This window comes from Corapipo altera, unplaced genomic scaffold (assembly GCF_003945725.1).
Source record: "Corapipo altera isolate COAL_440 unplaced genomic scaffold, ASM394572v1 44, whole genome shotgun sequence".
NCBI lineage: Eukaryota > Metazoa > Chordata > Aves > Passeriformes > Pipridae > Corapipo > Corapipo altera.
This window is the reverse complement of record NW_020884880.1, coordinates 17,978,821-18,004,192: the sequence shown is the minus strand read 5'-3', so window position 1 is coordinate 18,004,192 and position 25,372 is coordinate 17,978,821. Positions and strand designations below refer to the sequence as shown.

General features: G+C 39.2%; 1 long non-coding RNA gene across 2 annotated transcripts; it reads right to left on the bottom strand.

The window, feature by feature from the left end:
• Positions 1–11,723: 11,723 nt before the first annotated feature.
• On the bottom strand, positions 11,724–25,052 carry LOC113945423. Of its 2 annotated transcripts, none has more exons than XR_003527080.1 (3): positions 24,748–25,052; positions 14,373–14,452; positions 11,724–11,808 (listed from the first exon to the last, which is right to left on the bottom strand). It is a non-coding gene; the product is annotated as an uncharacterized LOC113945423 (long non-coding RNA). The 2 variants fall into 2 exon arrangements; XR_003527081.1 differs by having other exon boundaries at positions 24,906–25,052.
• Positions 25,053–25,372: the final 320 nt, after the last annotated feature.

Below are 25,372 nucleotides of genomic sequence, written 5' to 3'. Positions count from 1 at the left end.
AAAAACATCTGAGTAAAGCAAAAATAAGAGACATTTGGTATTGTGGTGTAATGAAATAAAACACCACCAGAGTGTAATTTTTTGTCCCTGACAATTTTTCAGTAGAAATTTTTGTTATTCCATGGTGAAATTTTTTTGAAGAAAAAATGTGTAACACATGGGTTTTTAAAAGAAATTCAAGTAAAAATATAAGCTCTTATCTCACAGTCCAACTTTTCACTTTTTTGAGCACCATGTGAGAAGTGTCACAGAGGTTGTTCTGGGACTTAATTACTGAGGCAACAGCAGGGGAAAACACAGCCAAGGAAAGTCATTCTAAATACTATCACAGAATCACTGAATATCGTGAGTTGGAATCCACAAGAATCCACAAGTATAATGGAGTCCAGCTGCTGGTCCTGCACAGGACCATCCCCAAGAATTACACCATATGCCTAAGAGCATTGTCCAAATGTTTCTTGAACTCTGGCAGCCTTGGTGCTGTGACTGCTTCTCTAAGGAGCCTGTTCCAGTGCCCAAACACCCTCTGGGTAAAGAAGCTTTTTTTAATATCCAACCTAAAACTCCTTGACACAACTTCAGGCCATTCCCTCAGGTCCTGTCACTGGTCACCACAAAGAAGAGATCAGCGTCTGCCCCTCCTTTTCCTCTCAGGAGGAAGTTGTAGACTGCAATGAGGTCTCCCCTCACTATCCTCTTCTCCAGGCTGAACAGACCAAGTGCCCTCAGCCATTTCTCATACTGCTTCCCCTCAAGGCCCTTCATCATCATCATTGCCCTCCTTTGGACACTCTCTAATAGCTGAATACCTTTCTTACATTGTGATGCCCAAAACTGCACACAGTACTCAAGGTGAGACTGCCCCAGTGCAGAGCAGAGCGGGACAATCCCCTCCCTTGACCAGCTGCTGATGCTTTGCCTGATGCCCCACAGGACAGGGTTGGCCCTCCTGGCTGCCAGGGCACTGATGACTCATACTCAACTTGCCATAGATGTCATCAGTCTAATTTTACATCACTGATAAGATTACAAGGTTGGCTGACAAAGCCAGTAACATTAATAGAATATACTAATTCTTCCACAAAACTGTTGATTTGGTACATCAAGACCATGCAGCCAGGAACTAGAATGCTACAGAATTTGCATGGTAACATTAGATACGTTAAACGCTGGATAACCAGTCACGTAAATGTAATTCTAAATGATGGATCATCAAGCATTCTTTCATGAGGCCCTGAATCTTTTTAAATGTGTTTCTCTATAATATGGGGGAAAACCAAGCAAAATTAATATTGCAGGTGACGCCAAATTTGAAAGAATGGTAACAGTCAGAGAAAACACCACTGATACTGAAGAGACGCGACCAACGGGTATCATGGACACAAACAGCCAGTGTAGAGTCAGATATCTAGGAAAGAGTAAAGGCTAAGATTTCTGAGAGAGTCTCATGAAAAGTGGCTACACTGAACATAACAAAGGGGGAATCATGACAGACAATCAACAACACATATCTTTCAAGTGCAATTGGGTGCAATCACTATGAGAACAGCTTGTCCACTTCTGTATTCCCACCTCAAGAATTATATTAAGAAACTGTGAATATGGTGGTGAGTGGCAAAAGAAAGAAAATGACTATCAGAGATTTTTCTAAAGAGTATATCAAGTGTAAAGTACAACCCTGTACCGTCAGACATGGGTTACATATGCAAAGAATTCAAAGGGCTGTTAATTGATATAGATCAAAGCACAACATAATCCAATGACCTACACAGTAAACTTCATCAAATTAAAGTCAAAACAACAGGATTTTTTTAAAAAGGTGAGGATAATTCGTCATCACCTCCTTTCCATCATAGTAAATGTGGTGGCATATCATTGTGATCTTTAAACTAATAGTGGCTATTGTTCCCCTCTAAAAAAAGTTCCAAGTAAGAATTACTCAAGTTTTCAAGGTTGTGTGGAATGTTAGGATAGAAGACCAAAAAGATCCTGGTCCTATAATCAAAGTATTAATTTATCAACATTCATAACTGAAATTAGCACAATAATAATCTTCATTAGTTTGGAAAAGCCAGTTCCCAAGTGCACTGGTTCAGAGAACTTGCTGCATATCCTCAAGTCCTCTGTTATAAATGTAGTTTTTCAACATTTTGGTATCAAAAAATATGCATGTAATTTATGCACTAGGACATTTTGTCCTATTTATTTACACTTTAATTTTCAAGTGATCAGTAAATAGAACATAGCATAATAACACAATTAATATGGCATCTAAGAATGCTGACCAGGAGCTCTTTAATACAGTCCTCTAAGGCTAGCATCTAAACTTGTCTCCTTCACTCTGCATTATTCACAGGTTCAGCTAAAAGCTGCCATTGTCAAGAACAGTGACCCTAAACATACTACTTATATGCAAAAGTATTTTGTGCACAAAATTAGATAGATTAGATAAGATAGACAAAATGCACACTAATGAATTTATGCCCACCTTAACTTGATTTTGTACCCCAAACCAACACATATTTTCATGATCAACAGAACTACTCAAGAGCTGTTCCGTATAGATTTCTCACCTTGGTCGCTGTCCCCAGGTCCCTCTCTGAAAATTACTCCAGTTTAATCCACAGTGCTGGAGGGGACACACCACAGAAGACAAGAGAAAGCCTAGATCTGCACTGATAAGCCCGCTGATACTCACAGGCTGGCTGGTCAGTGCATAAATACCAAACAACTGCACAGCAGCCAAATTTGGCACTTTCTTCTGTGTGAGCGATGATTGCATCTCTCTCTTCCACCCAGATAAGAACACAGGTCTAGCTGACATTTTTCCATCCACTTTTGAGTTTAGTTGCATTGAGTCAAACAGTTTAAAAGTTACTGAGGAGGACTTGACAGATGAAGGGAAAGTCAGTGTTATCATATAACCTTCATTTCCTTAGGAAACTAGGCAAAAAATACAAATGGGGATTCAAAGCTCGATAGGGCCCTTCCAATAAAAAGAATGGAGCAAGAACATATGCTTGCTTTCCTGCCAAAGGAAATTGCTAAAACAGGCATTTCTTTTAATTTAAAGAACAGACTGTGTAATATTGCTGTTTGCCCAGATGCTGTAAGAAAAGGTCATTGACCTGCTGGTCTGATAGAAATCAGTAATATAAAGTAAATGACTATTTAGTAGGGTGATCCCATAATATCAATCTTTAACCTTTAATGTCAATTATAAATTAGTCAGCAACCAGGAGTCTGCAGCTTGTATGTTAGTTTTAATTCATTTGTTCATCTCCTTTTTATCTTGACTTTTCGCTGTCTATTGCAAAAACCTAACAACATTACCACTTTTATACTCGTCACACGATACTTTTACCCATGGTAATCAAATCTTGTGGGGAATGCAGCATGCAGAATTCCAATAGTTTTGTCAGTTCCTGCAACTACCTCATGGTATCATCAAAAAGGATGTTAAATTTAATCACCGTCAAGAACTTTTATGTGTGAACCCACACAGAGCAAACAAATGTGTGGAAGAGTCAAGGATATATTGATCAAAGTGTTTCAAAGCACTGGAAAGACCACAGGAAGCATAATAACACAATTAATATGGTGTCTAAGAATGCTGACCAGGAACTCTTTAATACAGTCCCTTAAAAGCCAACATTTAAACTCGTCTCTTTCATTCTGCATTATTCACACGCTCAGCTAAAAGCTGCCATTTTCAAGAACAGTGATCCTAAACATACAACATTTATGCAGAAGTATTTTGCTCACAAACCAATGAAAGAGTATGGTTGTCATTCACTGGCATCCAAGTGACAAGTTACATCTTTCCACCACTGCAACAACAGGGACCAGTAGGATCAGGGCTCCTCCACAAGCAGGGATAATCTAGGATAAGGAGGATTCCAGCACAGTGGGGACCTCTCCAACATTATGTCCTCCCACAGGATATGAACAGTGGTAGGATGCCAACCCCCAAACAAGGCATGGTGATGAATGGCACCCAAAGTCCAGTCAGGAGCAGAAGAAGAGAGGACTCCAATATAGATCCAGAGTCCACCTTGGAAACACGGACAAAAGCTTGGAGATATGTGGCTTTGGAAATAATACAGTGAAAAACAATTCACGAGCCAGAACAGCAGCAGCCAGGAACAAACACAAATATATTTCTGATGCCCAAGCCAGGTCTTTGTGTGCTTACTCGGTATGAGCTTAAATGGAGACCTGGGGCATGGGCTGGGGTTGCATAGGTGGGGGTCCCAGCTCAGACTACTCAGGTTAATCACAACCCACAGGTGTCTTATAGGCCCAGACGTACACTTTGCATTAAAAAAAAATAAATAACAAAGAAAGGAATTCCTTCCGAAACTGTTAATTTGCCATTTGTTAAATGACAGAGGAATTGAAACAGTGAGTTTTTAGCCAGTATCTTAAACTTGGGACTGTATTTGAAAAGCATGTTCCTTTCTTGAAAGAATAAATCCCTGCTGTGAAAATGTTCTTTTAAATAGAAACCAATTTTTCCAGAGGAAGCAATTTTTAATGGAAAACACTCTGATGGAAAAAATGTCTCTAATGGAAAAAGTCAGATCTTTTCAATGTTGGAGGAAGTGAAACCCAATTTTTTTTCTAGGCCTAATCTTCCTGTTGTGCTATTGTGTTTGAATCTTTAGGACCCACAGGGCTCATCAGTGTTAGAGTCTTGCAGTGAAGAAGATAAAAGTACACATGAAAGATGTTCTATGGAAAGGACATCTCTTTCCCCAGCATGTGATTTCCTCCCTCCTGCTGGTGAGAGGCAAGATACTTGCCTCAGTCTCTACTGATAAGGTGGTACTTTAAGGAGGATTTGTGCAAATGAAATGATGGAGGGGAAGGATTTCCTGTGATTTGATTTATTTAGGAGCTTGGGGCATTCAAAACTGCTGTTGAGTCAATGAAAAGTTGGGTTTCCTAAATCAACAGCAAAAGAGATGTAGCACCACTCTGCTGATAAACACAGTCAGACTCGTGTGTAATGCAGTTAGGGGCCCAAGGCTTTTTGACTGATTTTCTTGACATTTGTACTTTATTTGGGTCAGCTCTTAGAGGGTCTAGGGCAGCTGCAGTTCCCACTGACTTCAGTGGGTACTGTGCATGCTCAATAACCTTCAGAACTTGTCCTTTAATTTACATTTTGAAGATACTTTAGAGCAATTATAAATGAGACATGTGAGCCTGCTACCCTTTAATTTCCCCATCAGCATCATACTAGCTAAACAGCTTGCTTTGGCATCAGTGAGTTGCAGATATTCTCCTGTTGTCAGGCTGACTACGTATGATGTTGCTCATTGAAGATATCTGCCTTCAGCACAAAGAGTCTGTGAAGATATGAAGACAAACGTCTGTCAGTGGTAAATCACAGAATCAATTGGGTTGGAAGAGACCTCTGAGATCACTGAGTCCAATCCATGACTGAAAACCACAATGTCAACTAGACCATGGCACTAAGTGCCACATCCAGTCTTTCCCTAAGCACCTCCAGGGACAGTAGCTTACCACCTCCCAGGGCAGACCATTCCAATGTCTAATCATGCTTTCTCTGAACAAGTTCTTCCTAGTGTCCAGCCTAAACCTCCCTTGGCACAACTATGTCTTCTTGTCCTATTGCTGGTTGCCTGGGAGAAGAGGCTGACTCCCATCTGTTTACAACCTGCTTTCAAGTAGTTGCAGGGAGCAGGAAGGTCTCCCCTGAGTCTCCTCTTCTCCAGGCCAAACAAGCCCAGCTCCCTCAGCTGCTCCTCATAGTACATGCACTCCAGCCCCTTCACCAGCTTTGTTGCCCTTCTCTGGACTCCAGCACCTCAATGTCCTTCCTGAATTGAGGGGCCCAGAACTCGTCACAGTACTCAAGGTATGTTTATTAAACAGGAAGGTACAGGAAGAGCACCACTAGTTATATGACTGCAGTAGTCCAGCAGCCACATCCTAGTTTTCTGAAACTCTTTTCCAAAGCCTTCAGCCAGCAGTCAGCTGGTTTGAACATCACAATATGGTCTCAACAGAATTGCCTATCTAAAACATATTATTCATCTTCCTGTGGGATAGACAGGAATGCTTTATGATAACAATCAGCTCTTTAAAGCCCAAGACAAGTTCTGCCTTGAGTTATGCATTATCATAACAACTGTGGTAGAAAGAAATAAAAATGACCGAATGTGAAAAGACAGGTTTTTGTTAGGTAGAAATTTCCACCAAAAAATGCTCAATTTTGGGAATTAGAATAAATTATAAAATTATAATTCTGAACAAACTGAGTAAAATGGTAGTAATAACAATTTTCAACCAAACGCTTTTCCTTAACCATTTTGAAATTAAAGCATTCATTTTTTTAATAGAAAACACTAATTAATTATTAAAAGACTTTCATAATGAGTAAAAGAATAATGATAAACAGTAGTGATTACATATCATAGAAAGGTTTGGATTGGAAGAGACCTTTAAAGGTCATCTATCTAACCTCCCTGCAATGAGCAGGGACACCTTCAACTAGATCAGGCTGTTCAGAGCCCCATCCAACCTGACCTTGAATGTTTCCAGGGATGAGGCACCCCCAACCTCTCCGTGCACCCTATTCCAGTGTCTCACCACCCTCATTGTAAAAAAATTCTTCCTTATATCCAATGTAAATCAACCCTCTTTTAGTTTAAAACCCCTACCCCTTGTGGTATCACAACAGGCCCTGCTAAAAAGGTTTGTGTGGAGTAGAAAAGAGAATTTGTTTCCAGTGATTCCCTCCCTAATTAGCTTCCTTGCCCATTTCTTGCCCACCCTCCAGCCAAGAGGATAAGGACTGCACAGACACATTTTCCACCACAGAGGCTATGTAAAGGATACAAATTGATATTAAATAACATGTCCTGATTGTGAAGGTCTAAAAGAAACATTTTGAGGCTCTTAACAACTTCTTGTAATTTTAGGCCCATCATTTTTAAAAATTATGTTCTCTTATTTATTCGTCTAACTCTTAGGAAAAAAACAGAGCAAGATGTTTACCACCTCAAATGTGCAAAGTCCTACAGACATTAAGCAATGACCAGGACAGATCCCTGGGTTTTCCTGTATTCTTGTCATATTCATAAACACCTTCTCTCATACACAGATTTAGGACAAAGATTGTTTTAAAATCTGTTTGCAGGCAGTAACAGATTACTGATTAAAAATCTATTATTTTGAATCTTTGTGTGAATGAGGGGAACTTGTAACTTTGGTCCAGATGTTTCAGACTGTGTTGTCAAGGAGCCAAATATTTCAGACAGTATTGAATGCATATAAAAAGTTTATAAGAGAGTATTTTGTTTTATTTTAATAACATTTAACACTATACTGTTCTCCAAGGCCTTTCATCTTCATTTGGTTTGATAAACTTTGTGCAATTAATCAAAGAAATTATCCTACCTTGTTATCTGGCAGACCAGCTGACAGGTCTGAGGTTAAAGTACTTTGATGAAAAATTATGATCATTTTGTGTCTACCACTGTGAGTTTGTCATGGATGCAGGCAAGAGCTGGGTTTGCAATTCAAATAGTACATTCACTTTGCAGTGGTTTATTGAAGACAGAATGAAAGACAACTATCACTACCTATTAATTTTTTTAATGAGCTTATGAATTTTAAAAGGCATTTCATGGAACAAAAAAGCCAACAGCAAGCATTTATGTGAGAATAAGAACGAGAATTAGATACAAAAATCAAGCAAGAGAAGTTAGTTTAAAAGTGTAGCCTTTCTTCTTCTGCTCTTTTGTACTTGTTGTTAAAATGGTGGTCTAACACTATAAACTATTAGTGAATTAATATAGCACATAATGCAAATTGGATATGAATAGCGTACAGCAAAAAGGCAAATGGAATTGTCTGCAATTTTCTTGTATGCAAAATGATTCTCATTTCCTATTTATCTTCGATTTCACATTTAGCGTGCAAAATAAAACCTTAAAAAATTAAACAAGATTTTGCCCTTTTTGAAGGAAACATTTTTAGTGATTCTAAAAATACACGTCAGCCACTTAATGGGTTTTATATACGCAGTTGCCACAATGCACCATATATATAAGGAAAGTGTTATTAGAAGCTAATGCAAGAAAACCAAGATAAAAGATTGTTTTTCTGTCCTGTGTTTTGGGAGGTGCTGTCTACATTTTCAGGGTTTTCCAGACCAAAGAGCATTATAGGCGGGATGGCACTGCACTGTACAATGTTGGTGCTCAACAGCCCACCCTGACCATTTCTGCTCCACTCCCTTCTTCTCCTCCCTCTGCCATCATTATCTGACAGGTCAAACCACTGGTCCTGGAGTTTGAAGTTCACATTTCCTTAGATGGAAGAGGGTTCCCCCATGGCCCAGGCAAATGTATGAACCACAGTTTGCTCTGCCAAAACCAGCTGGTTAATTGGAGTCAAGGATATCAACTGTTTTAAGTTAATTACAATTGCATATTTGGTGGCAAAATTATACTCACGAAAAAAATTATCATGTCCTGTTTTAGAAAGCTAATTTACAAAGACACTACCGTTGTCTGCATTTTAGATGCTCTGATCCTTTCTTACTCAAAAGCATTTGAAATCAAACAACAGAAGTTAAGGTGCACAAAAGTAGAGATGAATTTGAAAAAAGCAGCCATATCTAAACTCAAAGAGCATAAGAACCAAAATTAGCATAAGAATTTCCTAGCAAGGCCTAATGATGCTATAAATTGGCAATGAGGACAATACTTAAACATGTGTTATCACTTTTCCAAGTGATTAGTGAAGAAACTACAGTAACCAGCAATTTTTTGAAGCTGTCTTTTATGCTATTGTGTGTAATTAAATGGTCATTATAAGTCTGGACAGCACAGAGTTTTCTCAATCAAATTAAATCATGGAAGTCAGACAGAAAGACTAGGTTTTTTCATGTTAGCATTGCAACTAAAGATAAAGCATAGCTTTATGTCTTCTAAGTGATGTCTTAGGTCAGGGCCTGAGATATTCAAGCTGCTCAGAAATATATGCTAACAAATCTTGATCTTTTCATATTCTTAAGCAGGGAAAGTCACTGTGATGATTAGGAATGCAACAACAGTCATGGCTAGCACAGCTCAAACTAAGAGTGAAAGACCTGTATACAAAGCAACGTTGGAACACTATTGTACCAAGAGACTTGATTTTTAACAATTCAGTCAAAATCACAAGAGGAATGAGTATCCCATCATAAAGGAGTTCTGTTCACCATGCAAATAAAAGGGGCAAATAAAATGGATTTATACAATTAATGACTAAATCATCCAACAGAGCAAGTGGGTCCATCTGGGTATATCAGTTACCGGTGATGCTTTGAAGCTAAGTATTAATCTCATTTTTTTAAAGAACAAAAAGCTGTTTATTTTGCATATATAGTATACCTATACTAGGTGAGAAGGCATTCACAGACCTGAATTCAGTTTATGTTCATTCACAGTTGAAAATAAGCTTGAAAAACTGTGTGTTGCTTGTAGCACCCCATAAGGAATGATTCAGTCCAAAAAATTGCCCTCAGGAACAGTATAAAATCCTGCTATTTGATAAAGCATTACCAGGAAAGCATAGCAGGAAGCCAGTATTATTTGGATTCAAATTTCCTATTACAGAGCAGCAAAGACCTTATTATGATATACCCGAAAGTCTTTATAGATTTATCTACCTGAGAAGATGAGAAATGACCTTTACTACAGGGTCAGATATACTAGGAGGCTTGAGAGAGAGGTGGGAGGTTTTAGCTGACATCGTTCATGCTTAATAACCCTCCCCTACCTTGAAACTGGCTGCAGAGACAGAAGTGTCAAACATTTTCTCTTGCAGCTGTTGAACACCTTAGAATACTAAGGTACGTTTCTCAATATTCACTGGGTTGCCATTTTTCCTCTCATTCTTTATGTAACATTTTACTAAGTGGTGTAACTATCCACAAGACAGTAGTTACTTGACTTGAGCTTGGGACCACAGAGGAAAGAAGCTGCCATTTATACAAAACATCACCAAAACAGCAATTTGTTAGTAATGGGTGTGTCCAGGCCTACATTCCCAGGACCTAGCATTACTTCCAATGCCCCCTCCTCACAACACTGTCCTGGGGAAATTATTTTTCATTTCTCTGCCACATGCATATCTTTGGACATCAGTATCTGTGATGACAGATTTTTTTATGAATATGATTCTGAGCCCTTTTGTGCCAGTGTGTTGTTTAGTTTTCCACCAGTGTGCCCAGCTGCAGAGACGAAGCCCCAAAAGATACTTGAAATTTTCTGATATGGAGGCACAGTATGATTTCTGTTTTGCCAGCAATAAATGAGACAAGGGTTTCATCTCCAGTCCTTGTCTGCTGTTCTTTAATACTTCATTAGCATCTGTATATACAGCAAGAGCCTTTCGTTTTGATCAAGAATCCAGGTCCCACTGTGAAAGGGGCTGGATAGACATAATCAGGAGAAACATAATTTTCACAGGTACTGGCCTTTAATGGGAGCACCTTTTTGTTGCCTTTTTTTTTTTAGTATCACAGTACTTAAAGAGAGGCCTAAAAATGAATTTAAAAGCCAAACTTCAAGTCTGATAGATAATTTGCTCATAGGTTTTAGCAAAACTTCAGTGTGTGAAATAAAAGAGCACACACAGACACACTTCGAAGTTCCCTTTCTCTTCAAATTAAATTGCACTTGCTATAAAATTTGATTTTACTGCCCTGGTCCAATTTTCCTACACTGCTAAAAAGCCCTACGCACAGCCTTTCAAAGGCTTGTTGCCGTTCTTGCAGCCTCCTTCAGGTTTTCCTTGGAAGGACTGGAGATACTTCCACAAATAGTCTGAGTCATCTAAACATACACAAACACAACCTGCTATCTCACCTGCAGAGGCACTAGCAGGGGAGACCTGTTACCCATTTCAACCCCGAGGGCAAAATCTTTTCCATGTTTAGGCCAACTGTCAGTTCACGGTCTGTATGATGTTGGCTTGGCCCTGCTGCAATGTCTAATTTCCTGCAAGGTTATCTGGAAGAAACAGGCATCATGAAAGAAATCTTTCTCAGCTTGGACACAGAGTAGAACTGAAATACAAACTCTAATTAAGGTGTTTCTCCCTATGTATTTGTGCTTACTTTCCCAGTTTTTTCTTTGGGGGTATTTTTAATGGATTCATTCCCTGATGTTACCTTTCCAACTCTCTGTTAGCAGGAGCACAGAGATTGCAACATCCTTATCTCTGCAAGGTGAGGGAGAAGATGCTCAGTAGTGTCTGTCTATTGAAAGACTTAAATCAAAGTCTCAGAGAGAAGAAGCAAAAGTAGATGAAATATCAAAGTGATGGGAAAGAAATTGAGGGAAAATCTGTGAACATTTTCAAGAAGCAGTAAAGAACTGGTTGTCCTGCCCAAAGACTTTTCTGTCCTGCTTCATATGTTGCTCAAAGGCTTAAGAAAAAGTGAAAACCTGTGCTAACCTCATAACTGATGCATGGGAGAGAATATATTTGTCTTTTTCTGTTCTCTTCATATGCTTCCATGTGTCTTCCTTATAATTCAATATACAGAAAAGTCACTTCAAAAGAAACAGGTGCAAAATCAAGCACTTTAAAGTTAGGACATGCCAGGATTATTGATGCACAAGAATTCCTAATTCGGAGCATTCTATGTATAAACATGGTTTTTAATTACAAGCTCATGTATTATTTCTTCATCAGGGTATCTACCTTGTTCAGTGAAGACTTCTTTTTATCCACAGCATTCAGCAAGTGGCCTGCAGGCCTTATTTAAACTACCCTGTACTGAATACAAAATGATGTAATTTGTTCCTAGTCCTCCACAGAATTTAAATACATGCGTCTTTATGGTACCTCTATGAGTAAAACTGATAGCATTCATCTTATAGGAGGGGAATTAAAGCATTGAGACTAAGGCCGCTGCTTTCTGAGCCTCCCCAGTATACACAGGTCCTTGGCCTCTATAGCTTTATTTTTCCTCAGACACTGCTTCTTTTTACCTGTAGAATTTGAGTAAGTATGTAAGCAACATAGAAAGACAGACATGTCTTCTTTGAAAAAAAGTAGAGGCACAGCTTCCTGAGATAGACTAGTACCTGCCTTGATTTCCTCCCCACCAAACTCTTCACATCTTCCACCCTGGCTGTGGCATTGCACCCCTGCCACTGCCTCCCAGTTGCCTCCTCCCACACTGCTCTCAGGGGTTTCCAATTAAAACTCAGTGCAACGCTAGAGTTTCTTATCGTAATTTTTATTTTAACATTACAAAATGACACATCTTTGCCCAAACTCCATCTTAAAATCAGACAAACCATTTTGGCTGTCAGATAGGGAAAGAATCCCAAATCCCTGATGGACAGAGATGAGACTTCAGCTGGAACTGTGTGTTAGGCAAAGTTACTACTGATAGACAAGGTGGTCTATAAATAACTCACATAAAATGATGTTGAGGAGCCACTCCTGTGGCTGTAAAACCAAATATTTTAGGAAATGCCAGAGAACAGGAACTGTGTACAAACTTAAGTCAACCCCACAACAAATCTGCTCCAAAAGCCTCCTTAGCTGACATAATGCTTTTATTTACCTGGATGTTACAGCTGGAGATGCATACTAAACCACACCATTTTTTCTACTGCAGTACAGAAGGCTGAGTGAAGGTTTTCACCTTAAAAACAAAGTATTGGGGATTTTATCATCATTTACCACCTGCCCTCCTTTTGGTGGATTCATTTCCTCTTTTGATGATTCCTACGGGAAGCTGCATTTGCACAGGTGCCTGTGCTTTGCTAATGGGGGAAGCCAGCAGGGAAAGCCACCCCTGGCCTGACAAGTGTCCTGGTCCCTCCATAGTTCAGGAGCTGACTAGGCAGGAGGGAGGTGAAAATGAAATCCAGATGGTTTGTCCCTTTCACATGCTGTAAAAGCATCCTGAACTTTTTCAGCTCTGCCACCTGCAAAATGAAATGTTTCATTTTTAAAGCATAAGTATTATCTTTAAAAATAAACACCGGAGGAACTGCAGTAGATTGCCTGCTGTTATTGACTCTGGAAGGGCTGCTGACTGAAGCGCTATACACCAACAGAGCAATAGCAATTTAATGTTCATTAGTGTTTAGAGCACTTTCTCAGTGAGAAGATTAAGAGACTAGGAAATCCACCGAATTTCTTTCCTTTGTTTGAGATTCAAGGTAAGAAAATGCATGCAGCATTTTCCTGTTCGAATTCTTCAGGAGACGTGCCCACAATGGGAGATAAGATGTCCCCTTCAGTACTCACAAATTCTTTTAAAGGATGAGTTAAAAATAAAATATTGGTCTGTGAAGGTGAATCTTGATAATGCAGCCTTACAGTATCTTTCAGAGGAAACAAAAGGAAAGGTGCTTTGCTGCTACAGCTCAGAAATTGCTTTATTATCTGACTCACACTTGAAGCAGAGCAGCCTCCAACCTTGGCATCTATCACAAAGCATCAGAATAACAGCATCACGCTACAATTTTAAAATTACAATGGAAAGAAGCTATTATTTCCACTTTGTAGGGCTATGCCAGAATCTAGCTCTCTGCTATCTAGAATAGCTATTTCCCCCCTCAGTGTCAGAATGTGCCTGTCTGGGGCTCATTAGAGCATTTTTTTTGGTCCAAATATTTTTGACTTCCTGCAGTCAAAAAGAACAGGACTGAAAAAAAACGGCCTTTTTTTTTTTTCTGTTGGTTTCCCTACTGATATATTTGCTAATACAGTAATTAAAAGCAAATTACACTCTTCTATAACTACAGAAGTAATTATGGGCCATGTCTAATAATGGTTGCCAAAACAACTTACAAGTCTGAAGCTATCTCATAGAGCACTTTCTCCCCTGTGGGTATCTAACAAGCTCAGCAGCTTCGTTCCTTTCCCAGCCAATCTGTCTCAGCACTAAATGTAAAAATCCAAATACCATCCTCAAAATGTATCTAGAGTTTCACTGTAGATGAAACTCCCTGCAGATCAAATCTAAGCTGATAAGAGGTGAGATGCCCCAGAGCACAGAGACAGGCCAGTATGACAAAGCAGTAGAGTCTGTCTCCCTATATTTATCCAGTTCCATGGCTTCACACTCCTGGTCCTCTCTTTACAATCTCTGTCCTTTGACACAACCTGTTTTTATTTGACCAGGCAGACCAACCAGTGCACAAGTCTCCATTCCTGAAGAGTTCAGGTGTCTCACATTATAGCCACACTTGGTTGGAGACACTAAACTTGTAACCAGGCTATACCATGATGTTACTGCAATCCTGCTCTTTGACAGTACTGAGGGACATTGAGAGAGCACCTTCCTAAGCTTTCTCACTCTTTTTCAAGCAACTCACCATTCTTTCTGGGTACCCTCTAGATTTCTGTTCCCAGAGAGACCAGTGCTGCAAGTAGCTACAAGGGAGCACCACTGCACCTGCAGAGAAAGAGTAGTCATTTGTGGTTATAAAATGCAAGTCTGTCCCAGCACATCCACAGACTAAAGGGACTATCTCCCCTTCTGTGATGGAAGCGCTCCCTCTGGAACAATTGAGATCCTACTCTCTGTTTCTCATGTTCACGAAATAAAAACCTGTTTTTATGTTTTCCTTAGTACCTTTTAGCCTGGGCACTAAAGAGTATGGTCATTTGTTTACTTATAGCAGATGCAAGGCATTACTCAATACACACAACAAGAATGCACCAAAGAGAGAAGCTGTAAAATATTTCTGGTGCTGTATTAACACTGAGGAAACCAAGGAAACAAAAAGCAGACTGAATGACAGGCTTTTTAAACCAGATTTACTAGATTCAATATCTTAACTTTCTTTTACAATCAACATGCCAAGAGAAGAAAAAGCTTCATTTGGGCCAGCTCACAGTGTTTCTTTATTTCCAGCTTGTACCTTCTTAAATCTCACATCTGACTGAGCCACTTAATTCAAAGAAGATGAGCTGTTAGGTCACATTTAGTGTCAGTGAATTGTGTCTGAACAACAGTCCCAGAAAGGGATCTAAATCTTTGAACATCCAACCTGTTAAGGAGCCCAAAAAGCTGAAGAAAATTATTTTAAATTAAAAAAAAAAGAAAAGCACTTTTGCATTATTCTCCCTCTATTTTTTTAAGAATAAAAGGTCTTGAAAAATATCTGCCTATGTTGTTTTTTGGATTCCTCTGTAACAATGAGCTATGCAGACCCATTCTGGTTTGTTTTTTCTTCAACAATGCACTACTTCATCTTAAAGCAGGAAAAATAAAGTAATATTGCTGGAATAAGCCTGGAGTGACACAAAACTAAATCAAATTATCACCTGGAGTTTTTATTCTTTTACAGATTAGCTATTGTTATGATACTTCGTAGAGTTCTTGTCTCATTGAAGTTCAGGGAACTCTACCATTTATTGCAAGAAAATAAATAAATGTTCTTACTCTCTCTATATCACCACTTTTAAAATTAATATCACTACATATGATTAAGTACATCTAATATTTCTGCCAAGGGAGCAGAAGTATGTATCCCCATGAGATCATACATGTAGTAATTTTCAGACCTCACTTAGGCTCTACTGTTAGTAACAAGTGTCCTGTTTTCATAAGGATTTCATTTATTTTACATTTTTACATTCTGACTATGCATTATTTGTTGCAGTGCCTTCTTTCATGATCTATCTTCCCTCTTTAGTAAAATTTAGTACAATTTCCCAATTTATTTGGCTCCAGAGTCAAATTTATGTCATGTGTTTTGCCAGACAGTGAATACACGGTCCTGTACAGCATTTAAATCAATCAGGTCGTGAGATCTCAGTCCTGGCGAGCTGATCTATTCCAAAATACAAAAACATGTCTCTCTATAAATAAATCTGTAGCTGTAGTACATATATCAGCAAAGGAAAGCAGATCAGCTAACAGCAGTATAGTATGAACAAACGCTGTGAATTAATGCTTATCCTATCTGTAATAGATTTTACAGCGCTTCTGAAAAGAGAGTCCAACACATTCTTCCTAACAGTCACCATTATATTTTTGCTTGTTTCCTTCTGCCTTACTGTGACTGCAGTCCTCAGAGATATGAAGCATCTGTAGGAACTCATCACTATGTCAAGTTGTTTTTCAACCCTAACGCTTTAAAAGCCATTAGAAATGGACAACGAGACTTCCGTGACTCAGGAGGCTGAACGTTTCATGGTTCTCATCTATGACCTTGGTGCTTGTTGAAACTCTCCAATTGGAGTCTTCTAAAAATCTACCCTGTGATTGCCACCCCATTCATTGCCCATCCTTAGATCCCAGCACCAGCACTGGAACGACTGAGCTTCTCCTGTCCCAGGCACAAGGCTGCAGCATCACCCTTGTTTGGACCTGCAGGGAAGCAGAGAAAAGCCCTCCAGTACAGGTACACAGGGACTGAAATTGTAGGAGAGACCTTGGAGAACAGTTGAATAGAGGGTGCCCAACTACGGCACTTGTGCTGCTCAGATCCAGATTCATCTAGCAGGTATTTTTCCCTTTAAACATTCTTATGAGTTAAGCTCTAGCCCATATTTGAGGGAGAATCCCGGCAACACCTAGAAACCTAGCATGATCAAATGTTCTGGATAAACTGAGCAAGAATGAGTGCTTAGCCCATCTGCAGACATCCTGATCCTCTGCACAGCACCTTTGTTCTGAATCTAAGCAACTGTAGAGCTAATACCTAGAAATAACCAGTGGAAGTAGAGCTCAGGTGGCTAAAGCCCGTTGACAAACCATTCTTAGTTTTCCAAATGAGACAAGGACAATGACTATAGAACTGGACACCACTTGCTTGCATAAAGCTACACACACGTATAGCAACTGGTAGTAGTACTACTTTTCACTTTGTCTCTCTTGTAGCAGTAAAAGACTCCACAGCAAAGGTAAGCTTGAACTGGAAGAGGTGCAGTGAAAAGCTTGTAGGACCATTAGAAGAAGACACTAGAAGAACTTGGCATACATACTAGCAAAAGGAAGGCTGGGCAGGGATACAAGAGAATAAACCTCAACAATTACGCGTCTAATGGACCTACAAGGCTATGCTAGCCCAAGAACATAAGGATATAAAACAAGCCTGACTGACTAGGGCTGCAAATTAAGAAAAGGTTTTAGATCTCTCAGCAGTGCAGTTCTGAAAGTGCTCTCAAAAGGAAAAATGTATGCTGGGACAACACACTGAGACTGAGAAATCACCTGTGGCATACAGGGTATGTGGAAGTGCTCGCTACAGACTGCTCCATGCAGGATTCTAACTGCTCACCACAGGGGACAGCTATCTGTGCCAAACCCTGCTGGCCAAAACAATGATAGTCCAGTGCTGAAGTCATCTCAGTTTTTGTTAAAGTCAGGAGCACAAAGGAGTCAAGGTGAAAGCTTTACTAAGAGTGTCTATATCGGGGTTCAATTTATAGTTTACAACCCTTTACTTTTTTTACTTGGACTTAATTAAACTGAATAATTAGCATTCAGCCTGACAATGCGTGTGCTAGCCAAGTGATTTAGCTTTGAAAAACAATTACTTTTTTTATACTGTTGAGGAAACTAAACAAGGAATAAATTTAATACAGTATTTCATTAAAAGCACACCTGTGAAGCTGCATTTTTATTGATACAGGAATCAATTCAGTCTTGGCATAAACCAGGTGTAACACCAGGGCTGAATTTGCCCACTCTCTTAATTGTCCAGTGGTTGTTGGTTTAACCTATAACACCAAACATGACTGAATTAGGTTTTAAACCTATGGGTTCATGTCAAACTTGAGCAGACCATCAAGACTGGGAAACTGATGCTTAGTCATCATGTGTCATATAATAGTAATGTTACATTGCAGGAGAAAATTGTTTGCCTTGTAATCAATCTCTCATCTCCTGACAAAACCCATGGTAGATACAGATGCACATACACTTTTAGTTTTAATACAGAATGACAAGGAACTTTTCTGCTTAAAGCTACCAGTCTTTCAGGTGCATACATATGGATAAGAAACAATGGAGTCCTTCCATGTTACATCTGTGTAAATAACAGCAGAATGTGGACACTAAAGTAAGCGTATTCAACATGTCAAAAGTAGTAGACAGACAAGGGCAAAGATGTATTTGAGGTACTCCACAGAAGACTTTCTGAATAAAATATACCTGGAAGAGAAAAAACTTGGATGGAAAAGAGTGTAAAATAGTAATTTCTGAAGAAGATATAAAAGCTGCAGTTTTTGGAGGAAAGAATTAAAAAAAAAAAGACCAGTACAAATGACAGATAAGTACAGGGTGCAATGCAAAGGAAGACAGAAGGGTAAATAAGGCCCAGAAATCACAGAGGGGAACTGGGAACTAGAAGAAAAAGCAGCCATTTTAGGAAAGGTTTAGCTGGCCTGAGCTCATCACAACAGGTCTTTGAAGGAAATTGCAGGAGAAGAAGAGGAAAGGATGAATGATCCATGAGCAGATTGGGATGACAGCCTGCCTCAGCTTTGTGGCATTAAGGTTTCTCTGTGGGTGAAGAACCACACGTCAAGAGATGCCCCTTCTCTAACCCATTCCAGGAATCCAAAGTTCTGTACCATACCTTGCAAGTCTGGGAGGTTTCCAGGATGCTGGTCACATATCTCACTCCACTCTCACGGGAGTTATTAAAGCAAAGAGGCAGAAAGCCTGTCATTCTCTGACTTTAGGGCATGCGATCTGATGCTGGAGGAGCACCCTTGGTGTCTGACCTCTTCCATAATCACTTAAGGCATGGGATCTCATGCTGCAGGAGCTCACTTGGTGTCTGACCCTCTCCCATAATCACCCTCACCCATAGGAACTGGCAAGTAACATGGAAGGTCAGTCTATGAGATGGACCCACTTGAACATGTTTGAGTTTGTTAAGCCTGGAGGTATCACATGACCTCTTTTGCACTTGTGTGACAGTAAATTATAGTCTCTTGTGGTCAGAGCAGTACCCAGGTCAGGGAGAAGATAAGACAGTACAGACTGTTCCTTCATGATTTATAGGTGAAGTGTTCCGTGCCGGTACAGTAAGGAGGCAGCTTTGCACCACACATTGTGATGCACCAGCACGAGCCAGGGTGGAGATTGGCAAGGGGAAAGCAGAAAGCTATTATTTTTGAGATTGTACTGTTCTGGGACTACAGTTACTCTGCAAATTGAATTCATATTGATAATATGTAGTAAGCAAACTATTTTTCAGAAAGACAAAATTTCCAGCCTGTACTCAGCTATGTAGAGAACAGTGCCATATTTCAGAACAAACAGTATTAATTTTCCTTTTCCACCCTTAGATTAAAATAGGATTTAATTCAATGACCAGAAAAAAATACCATTAATAACTGGCTTATTCCTTGACACTGTAACTAATAAAAATATACTGGCTGGTTTTTTGCTTTCCTTCTGTCTGTACCACAGGTACCTTTGAGAACCAGAGAAAAAACATCTTCTGACACTGATCAAATAAAGCCATGTTATTTTACAGTTATTACATGCCATGGGAGAAACAAACAAACAAACAAAAATGAAATCAAAACATAAATCCCAAACCTAACACTTTACTTAACACCTATCCTACCCCCAAGGACTGCATTTTCATAGACTGACTTAGGAAACCACTTTCCTGGGTCTCTGAAGTCTTTCTACTGGTAAGAGTGGGAAATTAATACAAAGAAAATGTGTAAAGAGAAGAAAGGAAAGTTTTCCTTCCATAATAAGGTGATTGGTATGAATGCAAACATTGCCAGTGACTATGGTTCCTGGGCCTAGAGACAGCAGGGCTTGAAACACAGCTTGAAATCACTGATTCTTAAAGGGAAGAAAAAGGGAAATAAAAAAACCCCTGGAAATATAATGACTCTGTATTGTTTTATCACAAGTAAATTTTGCTGTAATGACTTTTTCTGCTTAGCATTAGTCCCTTTGCCACTACAAGCAGTGGTCACAATCTATTTAAATTCTTCAGGAAAGGTTTGGGACTTCACCATAGCCAAATGCGAGGTAGGCTAACTGATGTTCACTAAAACCATGGAGAGAATTCACTTCATCCAGAAAGAGATAGGATTATGAAATGCTAGAAATTTAAATGTAGCCTGTATTTGTTGATACATACATGCATGTTTTATAAGGAATTTGAACATTATCAGAGTCAAGCTTACAGGATTTCAAATTAAGCTGTGACATTACCCTATATATCCAAGATTGGATGTTCCAGTTGAACCTATGGCAGTGAATAGCTGTACTGATAACAGAGCTCAAAAAAAGATAAATCTGTTCTTTACAGGCACAGGCATTGGCATGGCTCTGGAGGATGAAACCCCCATGAGAAAATGGCCTTTACCTGATAATTCATTGTCCTGCAAATGGAAACTCCTATCTTGCAGGTTTGGAAGCATGTGACAAAAAAAGAGCCTTCCAAAAGTTAAAAAATGTGGTTCTTAAGAATAACTGCATCATGCTACACCGAGAAATTTAGAAGTATGACTTCTCTGCTTAGGGGTCATATGGGAGAAGAGATGGAGTTAGTGTTTATTTGGAACTGTGAACTGCAGTTTTAGGAGATTTTAAAACATCAGAAGCACAGCTTGATCTAATCAAAGACAGCTGTTCCTTTGAGAATAAACATCCTTGCTAGATCAGAAAGCAGAAATTGAAGAGCTGGACAAAAAAAACCAATTGATCCAGTTGAAGAAAACTTTTCATTATAATCAATTGTAATAATTTTACCTTCATTGTGAAAGGCTAAAATGTTTTGGCTTGGTTTTTTCACTCTGCATTGCATTTGAACATAAGTGAAGGGTCATTTCAAGTTAAAAAAATTGAAAAAAGTATTAAAAGCATTTTAAATTACATTTAAGATATGACATTATATACTAAACAAAAACATTTAGTTTTATTAAAAAATACTGTTGGTAAATATTCAGGTCATTTTATTTTAAATGAAGAAGCCTTGTTTAAAAAGAATAACCCTTTTTCTAAAGTAATCTTTTTCCAAAATTTTTTTAAAAAACCTTTGTATTTCACATTTAGTATACACTACTTCATAGTTATAAATATCATTAGGCTTTTAGCAAAATTTGAATACTTTCAAAATTATAATTACCGTTATAATGGTAAATGTTTAGGGATATTTTCAACTGAAATTTAATTTGGAATACAATATTTTAACCAAATTCTTTAGAAATAAAATCTAAATTTGAGTTTAGTAAAATGAAATCAGTCTTGAAATTATGAAATATCTAAGTACAGTTTTAGTTTAACTGTAATCAGAATTTTCCCTCTTAAACTTGCCAATGTAGAAATTCTGAAAAACAGACTTGATTATATTTCTTTCATATTCCAGATCTATGAAAAGAGTGCTGAACTAATGGAATAAGATGGAGTTCCTTAGAGATTTAAAGTTAATCAGTGCACATGTTATATTTTCAATCTTTATCTAGATACATCCCATTTTAAATTTTATGCCAGGTTAACTATTCAGCAAAACAAAAACTATTCGCATTTCATGACTGTATTCAAGAAGTAAGTTAATTTAACATAAAATCATACTTAAAACTTTCATTCTAAACTAAAATCTTCTTTTAGTGATAGCCTTGTGTCTTAACTGGAATTTCAGGATGATAGCCACGGAAGTGGCAGAGTACAGCAAAGCTGTGAAATTTCTTGCATAGCTGTCATGTTTGGGTCCCTGAATTATCATACCACAAAAATAACATGACCTTTTTTATAAAACCATGGGAGAGCCTTCTAAATGCTGTGGAAAATCACAGCTGTAGCCATACCACATCAGGCAGGTCAGGTCTCCTGCACTGATGATAAATATACACCCCCATGTTTCCTCAGAAGGACAGTTACCACACTTCTCCCCTAAAGTTCAGGAAGGTTTCTGCATTGAGATCATTCTATCCTCCCAGATGTGAGAACCAGCAGTGACAGAGTGATGTCAGCAGGAGGTGGTTTTTAGCAATATCAGGACAGCAGGCCAAGCTCCCTCCTAGCGTAATTCCATTAGCCAGCATTATTTTGCCTTCCATTTAAAACAGAATTGGCCCTGTCACCATGCTTTCCAGGCAATGCTGCTGCAAGTTCATGTAGAGACCAGAAAAGGAGAAGATGAAAAGAAAAATAAGCAATAAATATACAAATCATTGAAGTGATCACCTAAATAAATTCAAGACTGTGATACAGAAAGATGACACTGCCAAGGAAAAGACAAACAATGTCAGAGAAACTCAAAAGGCATCCTGGTACTTTGCTTTTATTTCCTTTACATGTGTAAAGAATGCTAAATACTTTAGCATACTCAAAAAACTTATTTTTTAGAAGAAAATTTCTTCTCAGATGCCCATAAAACCTGCTAGATCTACTTGAAAGCAATTCAAGATAAAAGGGACAAGGAATGGAAGGAGTCCTGGTTTTTCTCCTCCCAGTCAATAGCCAGCGCAGTACAATAAGGAATTTATTTCTGGTCTCTGCCCATATTTCCAGAGTGCAGTGGGGAACTGCTGACATGCGTTACATCACATCAGCTTCACCACCAGTGAGACTGAGACACACTGCTTGCCAGGATTACCCTGCCTGCAGCTTACAGGTAACATATGGTACCTGGGAGCATGATTAAAGACACAACCAGCACCAAAACTCAAAGATGGGAATAAAAGCATTCCTGGCAATGCCTTGTCAAGACTTGAGTAGTTTGTGGTGCTGTGGATGGACACTGAGAGCCTTTCAGCCACACAGAGATGCAGGCTCACACCTTGGCATATTGCTGAGTGCTTTACCTGCTGTCACTGTAACTGCAGTAAATAGGAGAATGAGCAGCATTTTCTTCAGAACAGTGGGTGATAAACCACTAATTGTGTGCTCTTTTCGAATGATCTTTTTTTCAGGGTAAGGATGTGTTCAGCTGCAGTTTTCTACTTTTAGATTTCATATCCCTTCCCATTGCTTAAATTTCCTACTGCTTGCAAGAATTCTCATTTTACCATGTAAAGAAGTATTTCTACATCCTCGTACTCCCTCAAAGTTTGCAGGTTGGCTGCATGCTCTCCTTTTACCTCTAACAGTCATCACTTAACCAATAAAATCTCCCAGTTCCATTTTCCCCAAAAATAATCCTTCTCTGAACTATTGGTTTGATTTTAGTCATCAGATTCCCTGAAATGTTTCATGCAACCTAGGTCAATCTCTTCAATAAAAAAATCTTAATTGCATTTCTACATGCCACTGAACCCATACCTTTTGAATAATTTTACTTTTTTAAAACCCAACAAAAAATTCTTCAGCTGAAATTTTCCAACTAGAGGAGAAGCTGAAAGAACATAGTAAATAAAATTTCAAGTAATTATAGGGTGGAACCTTTACAGGAACTACAGGCATGAGAAAACCACCAAATACATGAGCTGGTATCTGCTACAGAGCACTGAATGCCTACATCTGGGAAAAGATCAGTTTAGGCACCCTGCTGTATTCGTGCTTCTCTGCAGTATAATTAAGCACAAAAGCCATGACAGCCTTAATCAGATGATTGCAGCAAATTTAGGTATGGCCCTGCTTAAGGGAAATCCTGTTAGCAATGATTCTTTAACAGAGAAAGAAACTAAAGAGACTTAGGCATAATTATCCATACTGAAGTGAGTGGAGTTCACAGATCAATACAATTGCCAAGCAAAATATATATTTTGATCTGCCTTTTTGATGGAGTCTCCTGTGAACAGATGTATGCATTGCAATTGCAAGCTACAATGGCAGTGGTGTTCATCCAGGGCTGGACTCCCCCTCGCCTCTCAGCTGTGGATGTTTCTCTCCCTTCCTGTGCACGGTTTCCTGCAGCCCTGCTAGGGCACAGCCTCAGTAATGCTGCCCCCAAGCCCAGACAAACAGTCCTGGAGCAGCTGCCTTCCCACCCACCACTTGGACCAGCAGCAGAGTGCCCAGCTTCCCACTGCTCCTGCTCTGGCACAGTAAGATGGTCAGGCAGGAAAATTGTTTTTCTGCTGCTCAAGGAGAAATTTGGTAAGCTCAGACTCCAGAATATTTCAGAGGCATAACCAATCATCTGGTTTATTTACATAATTTCCTTACCCAATTTCTCCATCCTAAAGTTTCCTTTCATTGCATGTGGGGGGAGAAAAAATGACACCAAACCCAGAACTCTAGCCCAAGTAAGAGTTGCAGCTTGGCAAGTACATGACAGGAAAGATAATCTTGTCCTAACATCGCTCACCTTGGCAGACCACAGGACCTTCTTTTCCCCTACCAGTGACCAGCCATGTCCTCCAACATCCCTTTGTGCTTTTATGTTATTATTAGGATTCAGATGGATGAATTCAATGATCCCAACGTATTTAGTCATCGCCTTTAGCTGTAAGCAGTTCTGATTGAAACCTTTTTTTTTAAAAACAAAAAAGGTTTTTTCAATGTTCTCCACTCCTTCCCATCAGTCACTTGCAGATTCATAAGAATTCAATTGTTTGTCTCTCTAATTCAGTTCAAGTATTTTTGCTGAGTCTTGGATGAAACAGCAGTACAACAAGACTAAAAGGGAAGATAGACTCCCAATATTGATCCATTTTTCTGATGTTTAAGAACCAAGCAGGGACTCAGAAGAAATTTCACAAAGTCTCACTCTTGCCAACAGTCTGTGGATAGAAAACAATACATTTCTGAGCACTCCGGGTGAAGAATCTTTCACATTTAGAATGGGTACCTCAAGCACTGGCAGTTACACTTACATTTCCAGTTGTGAATAAAAACAAAGTGTTCCTAGGGGAGAAGTACCAGGCACTGAAGACAAATTCATCAGCACAGAAAAGTGCCTAGTGAGAGCAGGTACAGAACTGTACTTCTCTTCTGAGAAGAGCCCAGCTCCCTTAGCAAGCTGAACACCTACGAGGAGCAGAGGACTTTGTCAGATGGCTCTGGCTGTGTTTGTTAGGGCAAGCAGCATGAGGGAGAAGATGCAGGAAAGATGAAAGGTGAGGGCTGCACAGTTTCCAAAGGACAGAACTACAATGTTAGCTGCATTTGGTAAGCAAATGGAGCAAGCAAGGGGGCAGGGAGCAGACCTCATAGAATCATAGAATCAACTGGGTTGGAAAACATCACTGAGATCATCAAGTCCAACCCTTGATCCAACACTGCTGTGGTTGCTAGACCATGGCACTAAGTGCCACATCCAGTCTCATCTTAAAAACCTCCTGGGATGGAGAATTCACCACCTCCCTGGGCAGCCCGTTCCAGTATCTGATCACTCTCTCTGTAAAAAATTTCTTCCTAATATTCAACCTAAACCTCCCCTGGCAGAGTTTAAGACCATACCCTCTTGTGCTACTGCTGGTTGCCTGAGAGAAGAGACTC